The sequence below is a fragment of the Crinia signifera genome, chromosome 3 (assembly GCF_055691185.1).
Source record: "Crinia signifera chromosome 3, ASM5569118v1, whole genome shotgun sequence".
Taxonomy (NCBI): domain Eukaryota; kingdom Metazoa; phylum Chordata; class Amphibia; order Anura; family Myobatrachidae; genus Crinia; species Crinia signifera.
The window spans coordinates 206424023-206446847 of NC_139219.1; the positions used below are offsets into that span (position 1 = coordinate 206424023).

At 43.5% G+C, this 22825-nt stretch overlaps 1 protein-coding gene and 1 pseudogene across 1 annotated transcript in view; both read right to left on the reverse strand.

The window, feature by feature from the left end:
- The window catches only part of HCRTR2 (hypocretin receptor 2), a 137628-nt gene that overhangs the window by 85915 nt on the left and 28888 nt on the right, over positions 1 to 22825 (reverse strand). The gene's annotated exons all lie outside the window — the stretch shown is intronic.
- On the reverse strand, positions 6649 to 6767 carry LOC146065480 (5S ribosomal RNA; annotated as a pseudogene).

Genomic DNA, 22825 nt, shown 5'->3' on the forward strand with positions numbered 1-22825 from the left:
TTTATCAAAAGTTGTTTTCTAAATAAGCTCTTCAATGTCCAAGGCATGTTCCCACATGGCTTTTCACTACATACAATGGGGCAGATGTATGAAGTTTTGTTATGGGGGAGAAGGGATATCAGTGCACGTTATGATACCGCTTCTCCCCATGTATGACGGAGCCAGCGTGCGGTAAATGATAGCAGGCCGAATGTATGAACGTTCAGCTTTGCTGACTATTCCGCCGGCTGCCGGTTTTGGATTCACCAGCAGCAGGCTGGTGAAGCTCTATCTAAACAGCAGGGACAGCGATGTCCCTGCTATTAGCTCTGGGCTGCGGTGGGGATCTCGCGTGAGCAGCGAGATCCCGCGCATGCCCAGTCGAGTCGCCCGGGGACAGGAGACAGCGCATCAGTGTAAACTGATGCGCTATCTCCAGGAGGGGACAATGCCGGAGGGGGGATTTAGCGCTCCCCGGCTTCAGCAGACAAGATGTTAATACAGTACATCTTGTTGATGTCCCTTCCTGCTTCGCCTCGCTAATGAGGCGAAGCAGGAAGTATTATAGCGGCGCCCCAATGTCAGAATATCACAAATTCTAGAGTTTTTTGGGGGAAATCAGCTTCTGGATACATCTGTAATAGTTAGTATAACTGTACCTACTATCTATAATGAACCAACATCACTGGTTAAGTAACTGGGCTGCGTCAATCACAAGTTACTGTAGCATCTGCATACGCCAATCAATTTAATGGCAGAGCTGGGTTCTACCCTCCTCCATAGGCAGCTGAGTTTTAATGCCCAAATTCTGCTGTGCTGTTCTGGTTTATGCTTGTTGGATATAATGAACAACAGCAGCACCATTTATTTCCATCACCTAGCAATAATCCATACTAGAAATCCAAGCCACCTGCTGCAGCAGCTTGGGTGACATAGTTTCCCTAGGAAACCACTGCATAGATAATGGTGAATGTGGCCTCTGCTGATGGTACTGTCAAGCAGAGGAAGAGCTGGTTGTGTTGGTGGGAAGTAGGAACAAAGCAGTCAGGCTGGAAGGTCTGCTGCGGTAAACGCTATAAAGCTGAGGAAGGAAGGGGGGTGCTCATCCTGGGTGACTCACACAGCACATAGAATTTACTAAAAATCTTTAAGGGGGCATGGCCATGTGTTCCAGATTTGTCCATTCTCCCCAATACCTGGGCCTGTACTTGACACACTGTGCCTTATAGCGAGTGTCATGTAATGCAGTGGCAATCCCGTTGTTTTCAGCCATCAGAAATCCCATGTCAACATCTACCTGTATGCTGATTTGGATGCATTTATGGTACTAGTGTATTTGCGGGGCACCCAATTTACATACGTACGGCACCGTAGGAAAATCGCATCGTATCGCATGCAATTTTGCGGTGATATGCGATTTTCCTTAGTTCATTTAGTTCATAGTGCACCCCTGCCCGCGGATCGCATCACATGCTATTTGTGGTGTGATGCGATGCGATGTGATTTTTCATTGTATATGCACCCATGTGATGAGATGTGATGGGTACTTCATTTTGAAAGCACATGCATACCATGCATACCCCTACTATCCACGTCATCCCGAAATGTGGTGAGCGCATCGAACCCAGCGAGGGGACACAGTTATGCGTCCTCCCAACCTTTTCATACCCCCCCCTATCCATGTTGGCACGGAGTTGTTTTTATAAATGGTTGAGCGCAGCGAGTCCCGCGAGGGGACGCGGAATACATGTAAAGTAATCCGACGCCCCTCGCGGGGCTCGCTGCACTCGCCACGCTTTGGGCTCGGTGGCGAGCTGAGCTCACCACACTGTATAAAGTCAACTCCTCCGCATCGTGGATAGTGGGGGTATGAAAAGGTCGGAAGGACGCGTAACCACGTCCCCGCGCGGGGCTCGCTGCGTCCGCCACGCTTCGGGGTGACGTGGATAGTGAGGTGTGTATGGATGCTTTGAAAATGAAGTACCATCACATGTCATCGCATGGGTGCTTATACAATGAAAAATCGCATTGCATCGCACTGCAAAATTGCATGTGATGTGATGCGATTTCACTATGCAGAATAGCCTACTAAGAAAATAGCTTAGTGAGCGCCCTGCAAATACACAAGTACCACATTTATGCAACTGCATCTACTCCAGTTCTCCTTTGCGAGATCAGATGTCATCATTGCCATCAGCATTTAAGTTATTTGCACTATAAGGTGCAAGAGATCTTACTGAGATTGGGCAGATCTATGCATTAATTTATCTCAGAATAGCTCAAATCTTTGTCTACGCAACCATGGTACACTTTCAGTACATGTGGATGCTCATTTGCAACCCAGTAATGTCCATTCGCCCCACAAGTGAAGCAGCTGAGATGCTGACAATTAATTGGTAAATTTACTAAGATGTGAGTTCTATTGAAGATGGGATGTTGCGCATAGCAAACAATCAGATTCTATTAATTATCTTCTAGAAGGTGCTAAATAAATAAGTAGATTCTGATTGGTTGCTATGGGTAACATCCCACCTTCAATAGAATTCCCATTTTACTAGATTTACCCCTTAGGCATGTATTCAATGCTCCTATGTCGCCGTAAATAACGGTGAGTGTGCATGTTTTTTTGAGAGTAGTGAACTTTTCTTTCCTATTTTGTGCTTCCCTGTATTCAGGTCTGTTGCTTCTCCAAAAATATTTTGCGAAGCTAACTCAGTTCACCCTGCACTTCTGCCCGGTGTTCGCAATGTCTGTTCAATGAGGATTTTAGTGTCTCTCTCAAAAAGTGTATTCAATGCACAAATTGCGAGTCCTGCTGGTTTCTTTTTTTAGAAATGTTCTCCATTTTTCCCTCGGCATCTTTTTTAGGTGAACTGTAAGGTTATCTTTGTTAAAGTTGTTATTTTTTTTTGTTTTTTATGGCTTATAAATAAAAAAAAATGTACTCTAATGTATTTATTGCAAGTGCCATAATGCTGTACTTCTATATTAATTTATTTGGAATTTAATAAGTTATTTTAATGGTAACCAATAAGAAATCATTTTGGAATGCTCCTAGTAATTTCCCATGCTTGCTCTCTTCTTCCTCACCTAACCCCCAAACAGGCTTTTAAACACGCTAACAATTATAAAATAAATTAAATAAAAACACAGGGCAAAGAAACAATGCTAAAAGCACAACACAAGGATAAAGGCCAAACAGAACAAAATACACCCGTCTGCACAAACCCAATTAAAATAGTCACACAGCCATTTGTTGTAAAATAAATACTGAACAAAACATTAACCTTTCTAAACCTTTGTAAAAAAAATACACAAATGCGAGGAACACGCTGCTGAGATGAACACCCTGCTCAGGAATATCCCAGTCTGAGCAGCTCACGCCGAGAGCAGGAGAAAACAGATGTCTCCAGTTACAGCACTCCCATTTGAACTCGCATAATTATGCTAAGTTTGCAAAAGGGGCTGGCGAGCTGGCCACAAGTTGAATACTGAGGAAGTCAGAAATGAGGAGATAAGAAAAAGTGCCGAGCACTTCAGCGAGATCACAGGGACACAGAACAGTGAGCGGTGAGCCAGACTCTCAAAAAACATTGAATACTCCTCTTAGAGTCACTCGTAAAAGTTGCGCATGAGTTTGCAATGGATGCTCAGTTTGCTAAACAATCTCCTGATTCGTCTATATTCAAAATTGCAATTCATAATCATACCCAATATGCATTTCAGGTCACAATGTTGGGCTATGTTTACTATAGTATTGTACAGTATATGTGCAACAATAGAGATTAAAGATATATATGTTGTCCTCCATACGTAAAGAAGGAGTAACTGTCAAACTAATGTCAAGTTCTACATCAGTTTTATGGACCAGTTCCTCAACTATGGTAGAGATTGAGTATCCCTTATCCAAAATGCTTGGGACCAGAAGAACTTCGGATATTCGATTATTCCGTATTTTGGAATATTTTTATATTTCAATGAGGTATCTTAATGTATCGTTCATTTTTGGTGTATAAACATATCAAACACATGAAATGCACACAAACATATTTTATTTGTGCATGAAACAAGGTTTTAAAACATGGAACAAAGTTTATGTACAATCTTAGACACTGAATTTGAATGCCAAGCAATCATTTTCTTGCACATATTTAGTGCCAGTTATCTGTTATTTCCCCAGTAGTGCCAGTTACAGATGTACCCAGTAGGTTTTTAGCAAAAAAAAATTTCCGCGCATACCACTTTGCATTAGGTGCATGGCAGTGGTGCCTCCAGCGGAGCATCACTGGCACACTACCTTTAGGGGTCCCCCCATCACCCCCCCTCCTGTCTCCTCCCCACCCCACACCCCCTCCGCTCTGGCGAACATACGCCGGAGCTCCCCTGCTGCCAGCCTCCATTCACTGTTTGCATCAGTGACGTAGGCGGCAAGCTCGGGGATGATCGGCGTGGCTCGGAGGATTCGGGAGAGTTCAGGCACCCAAGTCCTCCCGAGCCACCGCAAAACATCCTGAGCCTGCCGCCTGTGTGATGACTGACAGGCGGCAGGGGGAAGCGGCAGAGTGGAGGTGAGGGGTGGAGCGGAGGTGAGGGGGGAGGTGGGGGGTGGCTTCCTACTATCTGTGGTGGGTTTTGCTGGGGCAGGACAAACCTGCCCCAGCAAAACCCACCACTCAAGGGGTTAATAAACAAGATAAAAAGATATTCGGCAGACACAAGGGTATCATGTAAAAGTATATAATCTACAGCTACAGTAGTTTATAAACAGTGCTGTAAGAACTAAAGTTACAGTATGATACATTAAAAATATAACATTAGAAAATGAATTTCCTGTACTGCTTGAATAAACGTTGCTTCTTCTATGTTGTTGACAGAAATAATCTTATATGGCTAGCACTTGGGTGCAGTACAGCATGCTATTGCTCAAACTGAAGACATCATAATGGTATTGATTTTTTAGGAAATGATTGCAGTATATTTATAGATGCTAGGTTCCATTTTCCTTGAAGAAGAACATACACAAACTGAGTTGAATCAGGGGTCAAATTCATGGTTGGACCCAAAAGCAATTGAAATTTTCAAGGCTACGGAACTGATAAAGTAATTCGGTACTTGTGAGTTATCCGGACGCCCGATTTCAAAATCGGGTCGGATCGGGCACATCGCATCGCATCGCATGCGACCATCGGATGCGATGCGATGCGATGCGATGACCCGATTTTTCCATAGGAATCAATGTTAAAATGGACTGAGTCCATTTTAACATGGAATTCAATGGGAAAAAGGGGTCCTTTTCATACCCCTACTATCCAAGTGGGCATGGAGTTGGATATAAACCTGTGGCGAGCGTAGCGAGCCACCGAGCCCGAAGCGTGGCGAGCGTAGCGAGCCCCGCGAGGGGACACGGAATACCGTCCCCTCGCGGGGCTCGCTTCGCTCGCCACGCTTCGGGCTCGGTGGCTCGCTACGCTCGCCACAGGTTTATATCCAACTCCATGCCCACTTGGATAGTAGGGGTATGAAAAGGACCCCTTTTTCCATAGGAATCATTTTAACATTGATTCCTATGGAAAAATCGGGTCATCGCATCCGATGGTCGCATGCGATGCGATGCGATATCGCATCGCATCGTATCTGATTGTATGCCTTAACTTAAGGCATACAATCAAAAAATCGGGCGTCCAGATAACTCACAAGTACCAGTAATTCACAATTGTGTATACATATGCAGACTATTTGCAATAGTGAGGAACATCAACAGCTAGGGCAGAAAAGGGTACTTGTTTCCTAGCACGGCGCCCATCGCATTGTATACCATAAGACTAAATATGGTATGCGATGCAATACTAAATATGGTATGCGATGCGATGTTGTACAATAAAAAATTGTACAAAATACAATGCGATGGTATACAATTTTTCATTGTACAACCACCCGGATGGGTCCTTACAAAGTTAAATGCCCCCCCCCCCCCCACTATCAATGGCAACCCGAAGCGTGGCGAGCACAGCGAGCCCACGAGGGGCGGCGTTACGCGTCCTCCGACCTTTTCATACCCCCACTATCCACGTCGGCGTGGAGTTGATTGGGTGCTGTGCTAGGAAACAAGTATTAAGTAGACATTTGTTCCAAGGGAGGAAGAGAAGAAAGAAGTACTCTGGGTGGGGGCACCCTTATATCACAGACAGAAAGCTTGCTGGTATTGCTATTATCTAAAACATAGAATTTTTATTGGGGAAATTATTAAAACGGGGTTTTGGGTAGTATTTTTCCTTGTCTCAGTATAAAAAGTGACCCCTGACGAAGTCCGAACCTGTGACGAAACGCTTTGGGCGTGGCTTCCAGTGATCCCGACGCTGTGGCGTCTTTGCAGTCCATGTCGATCTGAAGGAGTGGATCCGAGTGAGCGGTTGTTTGATGAGGTTCCTGCCGGCGACTGATCACCGCCTACGGCTGTTTCCATTCTGACCGTCCTGCCAGACTGCCCGTCTACTCCCTGGCAAGCATTGCTGTTTTTACCCTTAAATGTACGTCAGTATTTTATATAAGTTTATAAGTAAAATTGTGTTATATATATTGCTGACTGTGCGCTTCTTTTTGCATATATATATATATATATATATATATATATATATATATATATATGATAAGGCCAGAAGTTCTCGTTTGAAAATACGATACCAGGTGTTCCTAGGTGGTCTCCCATCCTAGTACTAGCCTGGCCCTTTGCTGCTTAGCTTCCAAGGTCGGCAGAGTTTGGGCGGTCCAGCACTGGTTTGATTGTATTGTTTTTGGTCTCCATCTGGTTTGTGGGATCCAAGCAAAGTGTCCTGGTGCAGTGTTGATTGCGGTTAGGGTAGTTGAATTTGTGCAAAAATGAAGGGGGTGTAACTCTTAAAAACTGATTACATAAGTGTGCTCGGTGAGTTAAAAATACCCTACTAAATAATAATGAACAGTGATTGGATTATAATGTGAGTCTATAAGTGCTTTAGAGGCAATAAGGTTGCTGAATAAGGAGAGGAGTGAAGATCACTGGTTCTTTTTTCTTTTTTTCAGTCTTCTTAAAGGAAAACGCCATAATTTATGTTTTCATTCATCCCAAGTGGGTTAATTGTGTTGAGTTTGAAGATCCACTCTCTTTCTTTCCTGGCTAGGGTATTGGTTAGGTCTCCACCTCGTATCCCCAGGTTGACTTTGTCAAGGCCAAGTACTTTCAGTCCTTTGTGATTATCCTTGTGTGTGGTATGGAAGTGGTGGGCTACAGTTGTTAATTTCTTCATTTTTGTCAGATCGGAGTTTGCGTTTCTTATTGTCCCAATGTGCTCCAATATTCGCTGTTTTAGCGGTCTGGTAGTCATCCCGACGTATCTTTGTTCACATGGGCAGGAGATGCAGTAAATGACTTCTTTCGTATTACAATTGATGTAATGTTGTAATTTTACATTCTTTCCAAATCTGTCCTGAATTGTTTTTGCACCATGTATATGTGGGCAGATTTTACAGTTTCCACAGGGGTACGTGCCTGTTGTTATGTTTGTGGGTCTTCTCCATCTTTGGAAATGGCTGGATACTAGTTGGTCACGAAGATTCCTTGACCTCCTCCAGCTCATTTGCACCCGTGGGCTCAGTTTTTTGTTGAGTGTGGTGTCAAGGTGTAATACTTCCCAATGCTTCTGGGTTGCATTCTTAATTAGTCTCCATTCTGTACAGTAGTTGCCCACAAATCTTATCGTGTCATCTTTTTCTTTTGTAGTCTTTTTGTAAATGAGGTCTTCCCTTTTTGTTGTTGCAGAGTTTCTCATGGCTTTTTTTATGGATGTCTTGCTATAGCCTCTGTCCTGGATTCTAGTGGATAGGTCCTTGCTCATGGTTCTGAATTCTTCCTCATCTGAGCAGTTCCTCCTGAGTCTGAGGAACTCACCTTTGGGTATGTTTTCAATCGTTGGTAGGAAATGAGCACTGGTTTGGTGTAATAGTGTATTTGTTGCTGTTTCTTTCCTGTATAGTTTAGTTGAAATCAGATTCTCCTCATTCTTATAGATCATTAGATCCAAAAAGGGTAGCTGTTCCTGACTGATGTTGTGGGTCAATCGAATGTTCAAGTTGTTCTGATTAATGTGTTTGATAAATTCCATCAAGAGGTCCTTTTCGCCTTCCCATATCAGGAAAATGTCATCAATATACCTTACCCACATTGCCACATGTGAGGTAAGGTTTTCGTTCTGGTCATTGAATACATAGACTTCCTCCCACTATCCCAAAAAGATATTAGCATAGGTGGGGGCACAAGCTGCCCCCATTGCGGTTCTGCGTACTTGTAGGAAAAATTGGTCATTGAAGGTGAAGAAGTTATGTTGGAGTACAAATTTGAGGAGTTTGCTGAGGAGTTTGTGAAAGTCCTCCATTCCTTCTGTTCTCATGAAGTACTCAGTTGCCTCTACACCTTGGTCATGGTTTATGGACGTGTAGAGTGACTCCACGTCTAACGTCACCAAATACTGATTGGGTTCCAATTTAATGTCATTCAGGCGGCGAAGGATGTCTGCTGTGTCTTGTATGAATGATGGGAGTTGAATGGCATGATGTCTCAGATGCAAATCCAAGAAGGTGCTTGCTCTCTCCGTGAGTCCCCCAATTCCGGAGACTATTGGGCGTCCAGGAGGATTTTCCATGTTCTTATGCACCTTGGGCAATAGATAGAATGTTGGAATTTTTGGATTATCATTCCTTAGATATTTGTGTTCTCTAGCGGTGATGGTTCCTTCTTGGAGGGCTGTGTCAATGATGCCATGGTATTGTTGTTTGTAGTTCTCCATGGGGTTGAACATAAGTTGTTTATAGCAGCGGGTGTCATGTAGTTGACGATGGGCCTCTTTGAGGTAGTCCTCTTGTGCCCATAGGACCACGCTCCCCCCTTTATCAGAGGGTTTGATTACTACATCCGTCCAGGTCTTCATTTCTTTCAGGGCTGTTCTCTCTTGTCGGTTGATGTTATCTTTTCCATTTCTTGACGATATTTTTGTTGTATGGATTTTATCAAATTCTTTTGAGACGGCTCTCATAAACACTTGGATTTCTGGGCTAATTTGTTCATTTGGGAAAAAAGTAGATTTCTTTTTTACTTGTGGGTGTTTTGATACTTCCCATTGCTGTGTTTCTTGGGAACTTGATTTCAGCATGAGGTCTTCCAATGCTTGGAGTGCTTCCTGCTCCTGGTGCGCTAGTGTTCCTGATTCTGAAAATGGTTCTCTGTTGGTCGTTTTCCTAGGATGGATATCTGTTCCTTGCTCAGTTGATGTTGGGTGAAATTAATGATTTTAAGTTGGTTATCATTGTCTCTCTGTGGGCTGGTGTGATCATCATTTACAGGGGTACATATTGCCTCCTGCGTGTGCTCTTTTCTGGGCCGAGTATCTGTGGGGGTATCTCCCATCTTCCTTTTCTTGTGTTTCTTGCCCCCCCTCCGCATGTACCTGCTCCTGTTTTTTTCCGTCCTTTGTCCTCTGTGCGCTCCCCTAAAAAAGAGGCGATTCTGGTTGATGGAGTTGTATCTCTTCCAACAGTGTTCTGCCTGTTAGGTGGATGTTCATCCTCCTCTTCTGTTCCTGAGGTTTCAGTTTCAGATGTGTAGTAATTGTCTGGGTTTTTAGGGGTTCTTTGTCTTCTCGTTGTCCTTTGCCATCGAAAAATTTGACCTGAGGCAAAATCCTTTCTATCTCTGGCGAATTTGTTTTTCTTTCGATCTATTATGCCCTGCTCATAGGTTTTGAGGTCTTCTTTAGTTTTTTCAAAGCATTTTCAAAGTTTTTTCAAAGCATTTTTGGAACTGTTGGTCTTTTTCCCATCTCTCCAACGCTTTGCCCAGATCTTCCATGTCTCTCTCGCATTCTTCCAATATCAGGTTGTTGTGTTTGGTGAGAATGTGCATGAGATCTGTGGCGCATTTTAGAAGAACTTCTTCCCATTCTTTTTTGAGATTTTCACTTGCTAGATCAAAGGTGGGAAATACTCGTGGTCTTAGTCTCGTGATGAGGTCCCAGTTGACTCTTGTATGTTTATATAGGATATTCTTCAATTTGGTGAAATCTTCTTCCCAGTTGGTATGGGGTTCATTGCTGATTGTTCCACTTGGGAAAATTTCCTCCAAGTTTTCCTGGTTCTTGCGTCTTGTAGAAAGTTCCTCTTTTAAATTAAAATTCATAATGGCTGATATTTTCACCCCTGTTTTTGTTTGTAGGGACAAGGAAAGTTTTGCCGTTCTTTGTGTGTGGATTGCACCATGCTGGAACTCTCTGGAAAACTGGATTTGTCCAGTCGTACAAGTATCAGTATTAGATAGGGGGGAAGGGGGGTAAAGGGAGTTCGAGAGAGTTAGATCCGCACTGGTCAGTAGTAATCAGCCACTGTTAGGGTTATGATTCTGAGGGTATAGTCTCAAGTCTGTGAAGAACTGGCGACAAGTCCTATAGTGGACAAATGGGTCCTGAACACCAATGGTTTAGTGGATATGTGGTGTCCTTTTTATTGGACCACCAGTGGTGCTCCCCTGAGTATATAATGTATTAAGTAGACATTTGTTCCAAGGGAGGAAGAGAAGAAAGAAGTACTCTGGGTGGGGGCACCCTTATATCACAGAAAGAAAGCTTGCTGGTATTGCTATTATCTAAAACATAGAATTTTTATTGGGGAAATTATTAAAACGGGGTTTTGGGTAGTATTTTTCCTTGTCTCAGTATAAGCACTCTTCAAAAATATATAGGTTGATAGTGAGGCTTTTTGCAGCCTGGCAGCTGGTTACACAAGTGTCTGGAGCTTTTTGTGTAATTTTTGTGATCCTCATATATCCCCAATCGATTATACCAACATGCAGGTAAGTTGTTATTTGGGGGGTTATAATCATGGGTCACACCGGAGAGACAGTACAGTAGGATAACCAGTAGCACATGTATAAATGCAGAATCTCTATTTGCCCGTCTTGCTGCTGTTTGACCAGCAGCAGATTTAGGTGTAGATCTGCTGGTGTGTATGGTTGAACTGGTTAGGTAGGTGAACAGAGGTAATGTGTGTGGGCGAGCTGTGGCACAATACAAAACTAATACAGGTGTGTATCTTAGGGGTTTCCGCTGGACAAGTCCAGCGGTTACCTTATCCTGCTGCTGTGATATGTGCTCGGAGCTCCTGGCCGCTACGCTGCTCACTTCCTTGTCACTGTCTCTCAGCTGCGCGCCGGTCACGTGTGTACATCACGTGGTCGGCGATCCCGACGTACGTTTGCTGGGGCGCTTGGTCACGGGAGGTGTGGCTATCTGCTGGGGGAACCCTGTTAGATATTGTGTTTTGCAGCCTATCATCAGCTTGATTGCGTGATTGGCAGCGCGGTCTGTCCTATTGGATCCTGGTAGTCCTGGCCAATCTGGTAAGGGGGCTTGGTTGCCCTGACCTATTAGGTTCCGAGGTGATGGTTATTTTGATCATGTAACGGAAACCTGAGTAATATTAACTTAAAGATTTTTAGCGATGTTATAATTATATTGGTAACACCAGTAGGGAGTCTTGCTCGTTCCAAATCTTTATGTGTTGTTTGTCATGTAATGCAGTGGCAATCCCGTTGTTTTCAGCCATCAGAAATCCCATGTCAACATCTACCTGTATGCTGATTTGGATGCATTTATGGTACTAGTGTATTTGCAGGGCACCCAATTTACATACGTACGGCACCGTAGGTAAAATGCATCGTATCGTAATTTTGCGGTGCTATGCGATTTTCCTTAGTTCATTTAGTTCATAGTGCACCCCTGCCCGCGGATCACATCACATGCTATTTGCGGTGTGATGCGATGCGATGTGATTTTTCATTGTATATGCACCCATGTGATGAGATGTGATGGGTATTTCATTTTGAAAGCACATGCATACCATGCATACCCCTACTATCCACGTCACCCCGAAATGTGGTGAGGACATCGAACCCAGCGAGGGGACACGGTTATGCGTCCTCCCAATCTTTTCATACCCCCCCTATCTACGTCGGCACGGATTTGTTTTTATAAACGGTCGAGCGCAGCGAGTCCCGCGAGGGGACGCGGAATACATGTAAAGTAATCCGACGCCACTCGCCACGCTTTGGGCTCGGTGGCGAGCTGAGCTCGCCACACTGTATAAAGTCAACTCCTCGCCAACGTGGATAGTGGGGGTATGAAAAGGTCGGGAGGACGCGTAACCACGTCCCCTCGCGGGGCTCGCTGCATCCGCCACGCTTCGGGGTGATGTGGATAGTGAGGTGTGTATGGGTGCTTTTAAAATGAAGTACCATCACATGTCATCGCATGGGTGCTTATACAATGAAAAATCGCATTGCATCGCACTGCAAAATTGCATGTGATGTGATGCGATTTCACTAAGCAGAATAGCCCACTAAGAAAATAGCTTAGTGAGCGCCCTGCAAATACACAAGTACCACATTTATGCAACTGCATCTACTCCAGTTCTCCTTTGCGAGATCAGATGTCATCATTGCCATCAGCATTTAAGTTATTTGCACTATAAGGTGCAAGAGATCTTACTGAGATTGGGCAGATCTATGCATTAATTTATCTCAGAATAGCTCAAATCTTTGTCTACGCAACCATGGTACACTTTCAGTACATGTGGATGCTCAATTGCAACCCAGTAATGTCCATTCGCCCCACAAGTGAAGCAGCTGAGATGCTGACAATTATGTGGTAAATTTACTAAGATGTGAGTTCTATTGAAGATGGGATGTTGCGCATAGCAAACAATCAGATTCTATTAATTATCTTCTAGAAGGTGCTAAATAAATAAGTAGATTCTGATTGGTTGCTATGGGTAACATCCCACCTTCAATAGAATTCCCATTTTACTAGATTTACCCCTTAGAGTCACTCGTAAAAGTTGCGCATGAGTTTGCAATGGATGCTCAGTTTGCTAAACAATCTCCTGATTCGTCTATATTCAAAATTGCAATTCATAATCATACCCAATATGCATTTCAGGTCACAATGTTGGGCTATGTATACTATAGTATTGTACAGTATATGTGCAACAATAGAGGTTAAAGGTTTATATGTTGTCCTCCATACTGTACGTAAAGAAGGAGTAACTGTCAAACTAATGTCAAGTTCTACATCAGTTTTATGGACCATTATTTCAACTATGGTAGAGATTGAGTATCCATATCCAAAATGCTTGGGACCAGAAGAATTTTGGATAATCGATTATTCCGTATTTTGGAATATTTTGATATTTCAATGAGGTATCTTAATGTATTGTTCATTTTTGGTGTATAAACATATCAAACACATGAAATGCACACAAACATATTTTATTTGTGCATGAAACAAGGTTTTAAAACATGGAACAAAGTTTATGTACAATCTTAGACACTGAATTTGAATGCCAAGCAATCATTTTCTTGCACATATTTAGTGCCAGTTACTGTAGCTGTTATTTCCCCAGTAGTGCCAGTTACAGATGTACCCAGTAGGTTTTTAGCAAAAAAAAATGTTCCGGGCATACCACTTTGCATTAGGTGCATGCCAGTGGTGCCTCCAGCGGAGCATCACTGGCACACTACCTTTAGGGGTCCCCCCATCACCCCCCCCCCCTCCTGTCACCTCCCCACCCCACACCCCCTCCGCTCCGGCAAACATACGCCGGAGCTCCCCTGCTGCCAGCCGCCATTCACTGTTTGCATCAGTGACGTAGGCGGCAAGCTCGGGGATGATCGGCGTGGCTCAGGGGATTCGGGAGAGTTCAGGCACCCAAGTCCTCCCGAGCCACCGTAAAACATCCCCGAGCCTGCCGCCTGTGTGATGACTGACAGGCGGCAGGGGGAAGCGGCAGAGTGGAGGTGAGGGGTGGAGCGGAGGTGAGGGGGGAGGTGGGGGGCGGCTTCCTACTATCTGTGGTGGGTTTTGCTGGGGCAGGACAAACCTGCCCTAGTAGGTTTGTCCTGCCCCAGCAAAACCCACCACTCAAGGGGTTAATAAACAAGATAAAAAGATATTCGGCAGACACAAGGGTATCATGTAAAAGTATATACTCTACAGCTACAGTACTTTATAAACAGTGCTGTAAGAGCTAAAGTTACAGTATGATACATTAAAAATATAACATTACAAAATGAATTTCCTGTACTGCTTGAATAAACGTTGCTTCTTCTATGTTGTGGACAGAAATAATCTTATATGGCTAGCACTTGGGTGCAGTACAGCATGCTATTGCACAAACTGAAGACATCATAATGGTATTGATTTTAAGGAAATTATTACAGTATATTTAGAGATGCTAGGTTCCATTTTCCTGGAAGAAGAACATACACAAACTGAGTTGAATCAAGGGTCAAATTTATGGTTGGACCCAAAAGCAATTGAAATTTTCAAGGCTACGGAGTACGGAACTGATAAAGTAATTCACAATTGTGTATACATATGTAGACTATATGCAATAGTGAGGAACATCAACAGCTAGGGCAGAAAAGGGTACTTGTTTCCTAGCACGGCACCCATCACATTGTATACCTTAAGACTAAATATGGTATGCGATGCTGCGCGATGTTGTACAATAAAAAATTGTAAAAAATACAATGCGATGGTATACAATTTTTTATTGTACAACCACCCGGATGGGTCTTTACAAAGTTAAATGCCCCCCCCCACTATCAATGTCAACCCGAAGCGTGGCGAGCACAGCGAGCCCACGAGGGGCGGCGTTACGTGTCCTCCGACCTTTTCATACCCCCACTATCCACGTCGGCGTGGAGTTGATTGGGTGCTGTGCTAGGGAACAAGTACCCAGAAAAGAAACAACAGTAGGGGTGCGGTATGCAGGCCAACAGTCGGGATTCTGATGGTCAGTATACTGGCATCAAAATCCCGACAGCCGGTACTCCGACAGGGGAGCATGCACAACAAAGCCCCTTTGCTGCGCTCTCGGCCGTCAGGAGATCATCCGGCACCCCTTCTTCCCATATTCCTTAACTATAAAAGATTCATGACTTTAACTGGTATACTGTATCTTACCCTGCAAAGGAAGCCTGTCCCCCACCATATGTCACTAATGTAAAAAAAAGGGGGGGGGGGGTTTCCTCTTTCTAGCACAGGGTGCCAAAAAAGTTACGGCTTTGTCTATAGGAATAGGAATACTATTTAAATATACACTACATATAGGGGCTGATTCTGGTTCATTCGCAATTTACCGATATTGGCCGCTGCCACGATGAACGGGGTTTGGGCATGCACATTTGTGCACATGTGCAAATCCCGACTGCAAAGGCCTCTGCTATTTACACTGTCGCCGGCAGTTTGCAGCAGGGAGAGAGGGAGGGGGCAGGCAAATGGAGGCGGGTGCCCCATGATAACGCTGGGTGTTCCCATGCAAATATGGGTGGGACAAAGTGTGCTGGGGGTGGTACATTTACTTCACTGGTTTCTGGCTAGCTGTCAGAGTAAAAAAAAATCGGTACTTGTGTATTTTGGCGGCGCCCCCGATGTCCGTCGTACGACGAACAGATCGCATCGCATCGCATGCCATGCACCCGATGGCATACGATGCGATGCGACGCGATTTTGACCCCCTATACGACCAAAAATCGTATAAGCACCCTAAAGGGTGCTTTTGAGCACCCAAATGGGTGCTTACAATGTTAAATGCACCCCCACGCCACCCCCCCACTATAAACGTGAACCCGAAGCGTGGCGAGCGCAGCGAGCCCGCGAGGGGCGGCGGTACGCGTCCTACGACCTTTTCATACCCCCACTATCCACGTCGGCGTGGAGTTGAGAATAGAATAGTGTGGCGAGCGCAGCGAGCCACCGAGCCCGAAGCGTGGCGAGGGGACGCGGATACCTTCACAGGTAAACGTGTCCCTTCGCGGGCTTCACAGGTATCCGCGTCCCCTCGCGGGGCACGCTGCGCTCGCCACGCTTCGGGCTCGGTGGCTCGCTGCGCTCGCCACACTATTCTATTCTCAACTCCACGCCGACGTGGATAGTGGGGGAATGAAAAGGTCGTAGGACGCGTACCGCCGCCCCTCGCGGGCTCGCTGCGCTCGCCACGCTTCGGGTTCACATTTATAGTGGGGGGGTGGCGTGGGGGTGCATTTAACATTGTAAGCACCCATTTGGGTGCTTAACATTGTATAAGCACCCATTAGGGTGCTTATACAATGTTTAATCGCATCGCATCGCATCGTATGTCATTGTATGCCATGTACAATGGCATACAATTTCAAAATTGTATGCCATCGTGCACTATCGTACGATATCGCGTCGTATCGCATACCATCGTATGCGTTATGGTATGCGATGCGATGGGCGCCGCCAAAATACACAAGTACCAAAAAAACTCCATTACAAACATTCATTAGCACATCATGTCAGTCTGGATTGTTTGAATCCCAACTGTCGCTTCATCAACTGGCACACCAACAGTAGTGACATGCATTTTACCAACCATCCCACATTAATACCTCCAAACAGTCACTTCCTGTCAAAACATTACTCTATGAAATCATCATTGCAAGCAAGATTGCAGCAGCACATTGACGCATGCATGCGCATCGTGATCACATCACATGGGTAATCTCATGATAATTTCTCTGTTGCACGAACATTGGCCATTACATACACACATGCCCCAAGTCAAAATTCTCAATTATTTTGGGGATCCAAGTGGAACCGAGTCTCAGCTTCAGTCTATTGTCAGTTCAGAACTTTTAAAAATTGAAGGATTTAAGAACTGATTTCGTGTTTTGGATTGCATGTAATCAGGTAGAAAATTACATGATCTTAGCTGTATTTCTTATTTTTTTTAACACTGTTTAATGGAAGCCAAAACCAAACCAAAAATCAAGTCATATGCAAAACACTTTAGGGTGGTTTTGCCAAAACAAAAATGAATTAATAATATCCAAACCAAAACCAGTAAATGGGGTTAGCACACACCTCTGGTTAGTAATTATATTGTTAACATTTTCTTTTATAATTGTTATTTCATTTTTTTTAGTTTACTTATTATTTTTTATTATAACAGTTTCAAAATCCTAGGATCTGATTTTTGTTTTACATATTTTACTAAATGCACAATGTATTGTAAGTAACATTAGGAAGATTGAGATACCAAACACAGGACAGTGTATGTAGGTTTAGTCGGAGCCTTCCCAAATGTAGAAATACAGTACACAAATGCTGTATATGTTAAAATTTGCATAAATATATTTTTGCATGGAAATGTGAAACACACAATTTTGTTATTAGTAGGATGGATTGACAAATGTACCATTGTATGTTATTTGAATTTGGTCATTTAAAACAGTGAACAGTTGGTTGTAATTACACCTGGCATATGCATTAGACAAGTGCTAATGATATTTTACTCAGCGTACAGACCCCTCTCATTCACTGCCGGAGCTCACCAGAATGTCCCCGCTGTCGAGCGCTGGTTGAGAGGGACTTCATTAGACTGGGACGCGCGAGTGTCTCACACGCACGTGCGTCCCAGTCACCCGGCGGCTGGGCGGTAGCCCAGCCCGTCTCCACTTCAGGGAGACGGGCAGGGTTAGGGGTTTGCAGGGGGCGCCGGGGGTGGCGGGGACCAGCAGGGAGGCGGAAGGGAACGTCAGGGAGCTCCGTTGGAATGGGGCACGCATCAGTCTCGTGCGGGCACGCCCTTCTGATGGATGGCGGGGCCTGGTGATTCTATCACCAGTCCCTGCAAGCATGAGAGGGGCTCCATCTGTATACCAATATGCTGGTGACTGAAGGTAAATATGTAAATGCACTTTTTTGTAATAGACATTTAAATCTGCCCTTTGGAACATTAATGAAAGCTATGATAATAAAACTTTTCGTACATAGTTGAAACCAATTTGCAAACTGAGAAAACAATGTACAGCTATGTTTCTGAGATTTGCATTCTACTGTTGAACATAACACAGAAGCTGCCCTCTGCTCTGGCTAGCAGGTACTTCTGGATGCCATTAGACAGAAGATGGAACCAGAACTGGTACTTCATACTATCATTATATGTTTTGGTGCAGTGGGTAGAGAGACACTCGCCACTTCCCTTCCAAAGAGTCAATCATACAAGAAACTCTGGGTGAGATTTAATAGGATGAGAGATTCAGAAAGTGAGAGATTTGGTAAGAAATCTCCAGTTTTTTTAAAGCGGCAATCATTTACCCTGCAAAACCAGTTTGATTTTGCAGGGTAAATGATTGCCGCTTTAAAAAAAATGGAGATTTCTTACCAAATATCTCACTTTCTGAATCTCTCATCCTATTAAATCTCACCCTCTGCCTCCAAGACTACACGAGGACAAGGAAACAGCTTGATAAATTTTTAACAGTTATTCGTTTTTTGGTGTGTATTAATTAATGGTATAACGTGCTAGGAATATGAATTGATTAATTAATTTTTTTAGTGGAATTTGTGTGTGTGTGTGTTGGTGGTTCTGAAGGGGGGGGAGGTGGGTAATTACTGCTGTGTGAAAAGATATTAATGGGCCCTAGGTGTGTGGAAAACTGCTGGATACTTGGCATTAATTAATAAATGGGTGCTGGGTGGGAATGTAGTAATGAGTGCTGGGGAAATGAATGGGTGCTGGAGGTTAATTTACTAATAGGCGCTGGATGTGAACATAATTTGATTTATGTTTTTTCCTGGCAGGGACCAATGAGTTTTTTTTTCCTCTTAGTGGCCAATGCCTATGTATTTTCCTATTGAGGTACTGTAGAGGTGTTTTTTTGTGGGGGTCACACAATTCCCCCCCCCCCCCCCCCCCCTGTGGGAACCAATGTATTTGTTTTCCCTGTGAGAGCCATTTTGTTTTAATATTTCCTGTCGTGGGCGTAATTTTTGGGCTGGGGGACTGCACTCCATTTTTACAGTTTTTATTTAATCTATTTTTTTTTTACACAGAGAAGCCTGCCCGGATTTGAATGATCCATACAGGCTTCAGGCCAATATGCCTGGAAAATGAGTAGTATTTTCCTGGCGTTTTCTGAATCACCATTTAAATGAATGGTGAAATCCATTGGTATTCTTTTGATGGTGAATTAATTAGTACAATGAAATACGAATGAATACACCGTTCGTAAAAGAATAGAAACAGCTGTATACTTTATTTAAAAAATACGAATTTAAGGTCGTATATGACATCAAATGGCTATGAATACACCTATTCGTAGCGATTCTATCTTAGTAAATTTCCCCCAATGAATCATCAAAAGTGTGCTTAACAAGTATGGCATATAATAAGCCACTGCTTCTGAAGTGACATTTGTAGCTATTTAGCACAAAATCTAGAGCGTAATTTGAATTCTGTTAAAGTAAACTGTGAAAATAAAGAGAAAAAGTAATTAATGAAACGTCGAACAGCCACCAGACTATTACAAAGTAGAGTAGTCCAAATGGCAAAAATATTATAAGATCAGCAAAATAAAATGTCTATTTATAGTCATTCCCCTCAGTTCCCAGTAGTTGATAGATACAGGGTTATAGAGGATAATCCTTTCTTTAACAAAACAAAAATGCTTCAGTGAAAGTAGAATATATACAGGTCGAGTATCCCGTATCCGAATATCCGTTATCCGAATTATTCCGAAAACCAGAAAGTGAAAAAAAAATTTTTTTTTGCTAAAAACTCACTGGGGACATTTGTAACAGCACTACTGGGGACATGATATGTAACTGGCACTATATATGTGCAAGAAAATGATTGCTTGGCATTCAAATTCAGTGCTGAGATAGTACACAAATTTTGTTTCACGTTTTGAAACCTTGTTTTTTGAACAAATAAAATATATTTGTGTGTATTTTATGTGGTAATAAAATATATTTGTGTGTATATTATGAGTTTATGCAGCATAAATGCAAGATACTTCAAAATACATCATTGAAATATTAAAAATTTTTCCTAAATACGGAATAATCCGTTATCCAAAATTCTCCTGGTCCCGAGCATTTTGGATACGGGATACTCAACCTGTATATATATTTTTTAAATGCTCTTTCTAAAACCTCTTCATAATGCAGTTTAACATTGTTTGAGTTTCGGGTACAGTGACAAGATGAACATGCAAGACCATTGGTCTTGTCCAAGAGGGCTTCTTTATGCAGAAATGTTCCAATGTAAAATCAGAAAATACTATGTATCCCAGATACTAAGGGATTAAGTTTCAAAAGCTTCTAAAAGTGACAAGTGGTGAGGTTGCCCATAACAACCAGTTAGATTCTGTATATCATTTCTCTAATGCATCATAGATAATGATAGAAGGAATCTGATTGGTTGATATGGACAACATCACCTCTTTTAGTTTTTAAAAGCTTTAGTAAATTTACATCTAAATGTAACTTAATGAAGACTTTCTAAAACATCATCACTGAGAAGCAATAGTATTGTCTAATAATGAATTGTTTAATCATATTGTTTATACGGAAAGGTAGATGTTAGAGAAATAGACATTCCTCGTTGACATACAAGTCAGGCTGTACTGTTGTTCAAAGTGTGAATTGTATTGATTTGTCATCCTTTGCAGGCTATGGAATCTCCATTGTAGTGCATCATCAAAGCAATGTGGATGGTACATATTTGATGCAAATTTATACAGTGCACAGACTGCAAGAACAGAATTAGAACTTACAACTGAAGTGCTGCCAATATCTGAGTCAATGCAGCTAGGCATACTTTCCAGAAACTGAATACCATTGCTTGCCATCTGTCCTGTCCTTGCTTGTTCATGCAGGTGATGACTATGGCTGTAGTTGCGAGCAGCCCCCGGAAGCTAGATTTACCAGCTTATAATAATATGGGTATCCATGTGACTTCAAGCTCCCCCGCTATTTTTTCCATCTACAGCCGGACCATCATCATTAGTCTTGACACTTGCACCTGTCTCATGCTATGTAGGTGAAATAAATCCTCCAGAAGCAGGCATCTGTACTCCATACAAATGAGTCAGAATAGCAAGGAACTCCCACAATACTCCTATGACACAGATCTCTTGCATGTGTTCCCATGGACTCTGCCCAGTTGCAACCCGGAAATGTGCATTTCATGCAAAGAGAGAACTGGCCAAGATAAATCTGAATAATCTGGATATACTGTATGCAAACATGTGTATGTTCACTTCTGTGCATGTGCTGTATACTAAAATGTATTTCTTGCATCTGTAAAAAAGAGTCAGTTCTACACTCACAAAAGCCAACTTAAGTAAAGAAATCAAGACCATAGAAAACTGGGACTGGGTACTATTGGCAAAAACCGCGGAAGTGTGGCCATGTCTGCTTGAACAAATGTAGGCAAAAATTGTGCACTGGACAGGGGGAGCCAGGAGCACCTCAGCTAAGAACGGGGAGGCATAAGGCAACCATAGCTCCAGCATCAAGCCTGGGCCAGGGTAATTAGCAGGGGTGCTGACAGCTCTGCTTGTTCCGGTAAAATGAGGGAGCATGGCCAATGGGAGGGGCAAGGCCACACCCCTATATATATATAAAAAAAACTTAGCAGGGGCCTGGCAAATGGTATTGCACACCATCTCATGGAGAGAGAGGACAGGCTGCTGCAGGACCTGCCTCTCTCCCCAGCTCAGTTTGCTGGGCTGGGGAGAGAAGCTGCAGTGGCAGTTAGTTCTCTCTCTCCATGTGCCCGGATCTCTGCACTAGGGGGAGGGGGTAACAGGCCCCTGACCCCTCCATCAGACTCAGTCAAAAAGTAACCCCCCCTCTCAGCACCAGTAACCCCCCTCTCAGTACTCAATATCCACCACTTGGTCACCCTGTAAGAATTTCAGTGAAGTCCTTGGAGTTTATTTATCAAGTGTGGGTTGTAAGAATCACAATTGTATTCCCAATATTTAAAAGGGCATTGTTTTTACTAGCCATAATTCTGAATCAATTTTCTGCACAATATTTTAGAGGGCAATACTTCTATCAGCAGTGTTTTGCTAGTAAAAGCCATGACCAAAAACTGCCGTAAAAACACAGTTTTCAGGGTTTTTACCATATTTTCATATGCAGCAGGGGGGGTTATGCCAGTTCTAGATGGCGTAACCCCATAGAAGACTATGGGCTTCCCTTCGCGTCCCACGCCGCTCCGCGCCGCCACCCCCGCCGATCCGTGCTGCTCCTCACCTCTGTCCTGACAGCCTGGACTGCCTGGACCAGTGACCTCCTCCTCCCTGCACCTCTTATGGGTGCAGGGAAGAGGAGGAACCCTGGGCAAGCAGCAGCAGCCGGGTAAGGGTCCAGAGAGGGAGGGGGGACCTGCTGCACATCGCCAGCCACAACACAAAGGACAGCTCTTAATGCAAAAGCTGTCCTTTGCGTTAATAATCACATATGTTAGTGAATATGCAATTATTAACAATGCGAATGCCAGCTATGTGTACCAGAGGATATTTTTGCATCCCGCCTCTAATCTAAAGGTGTGTACACATGGGGGCGATTTTTGCTAATATCGTGGGCAATATGGTTGCTGAGCGACCATATTGGCCGCAATGGGAGTGTGCGGGTGCGCGTTCCTGTTTTTTCCCCGTAGTGATCGCTGATCGCAGGAACATGCTCCTGCGACCAGCTGATTTCCACTGCCAGGCTCCCCCGGCAGTTTATTTTCATCAGTGACAATCTCTGGTCGCTGATGCAAACGGCATACTGAGCGATATATCGCTCGGGGATATATCGCACCGTGTGTACGCAGCTTAAAAGGACATTTTTTACAACTTAACTTGTGAAAATTAAACTGAAACAATCACTAGTAGTGAGTCTACTCTTTGGTATTGGTTGCTCTTGTAGTCTAATGTATTTCTGTTGTCTTTTTATGAGTT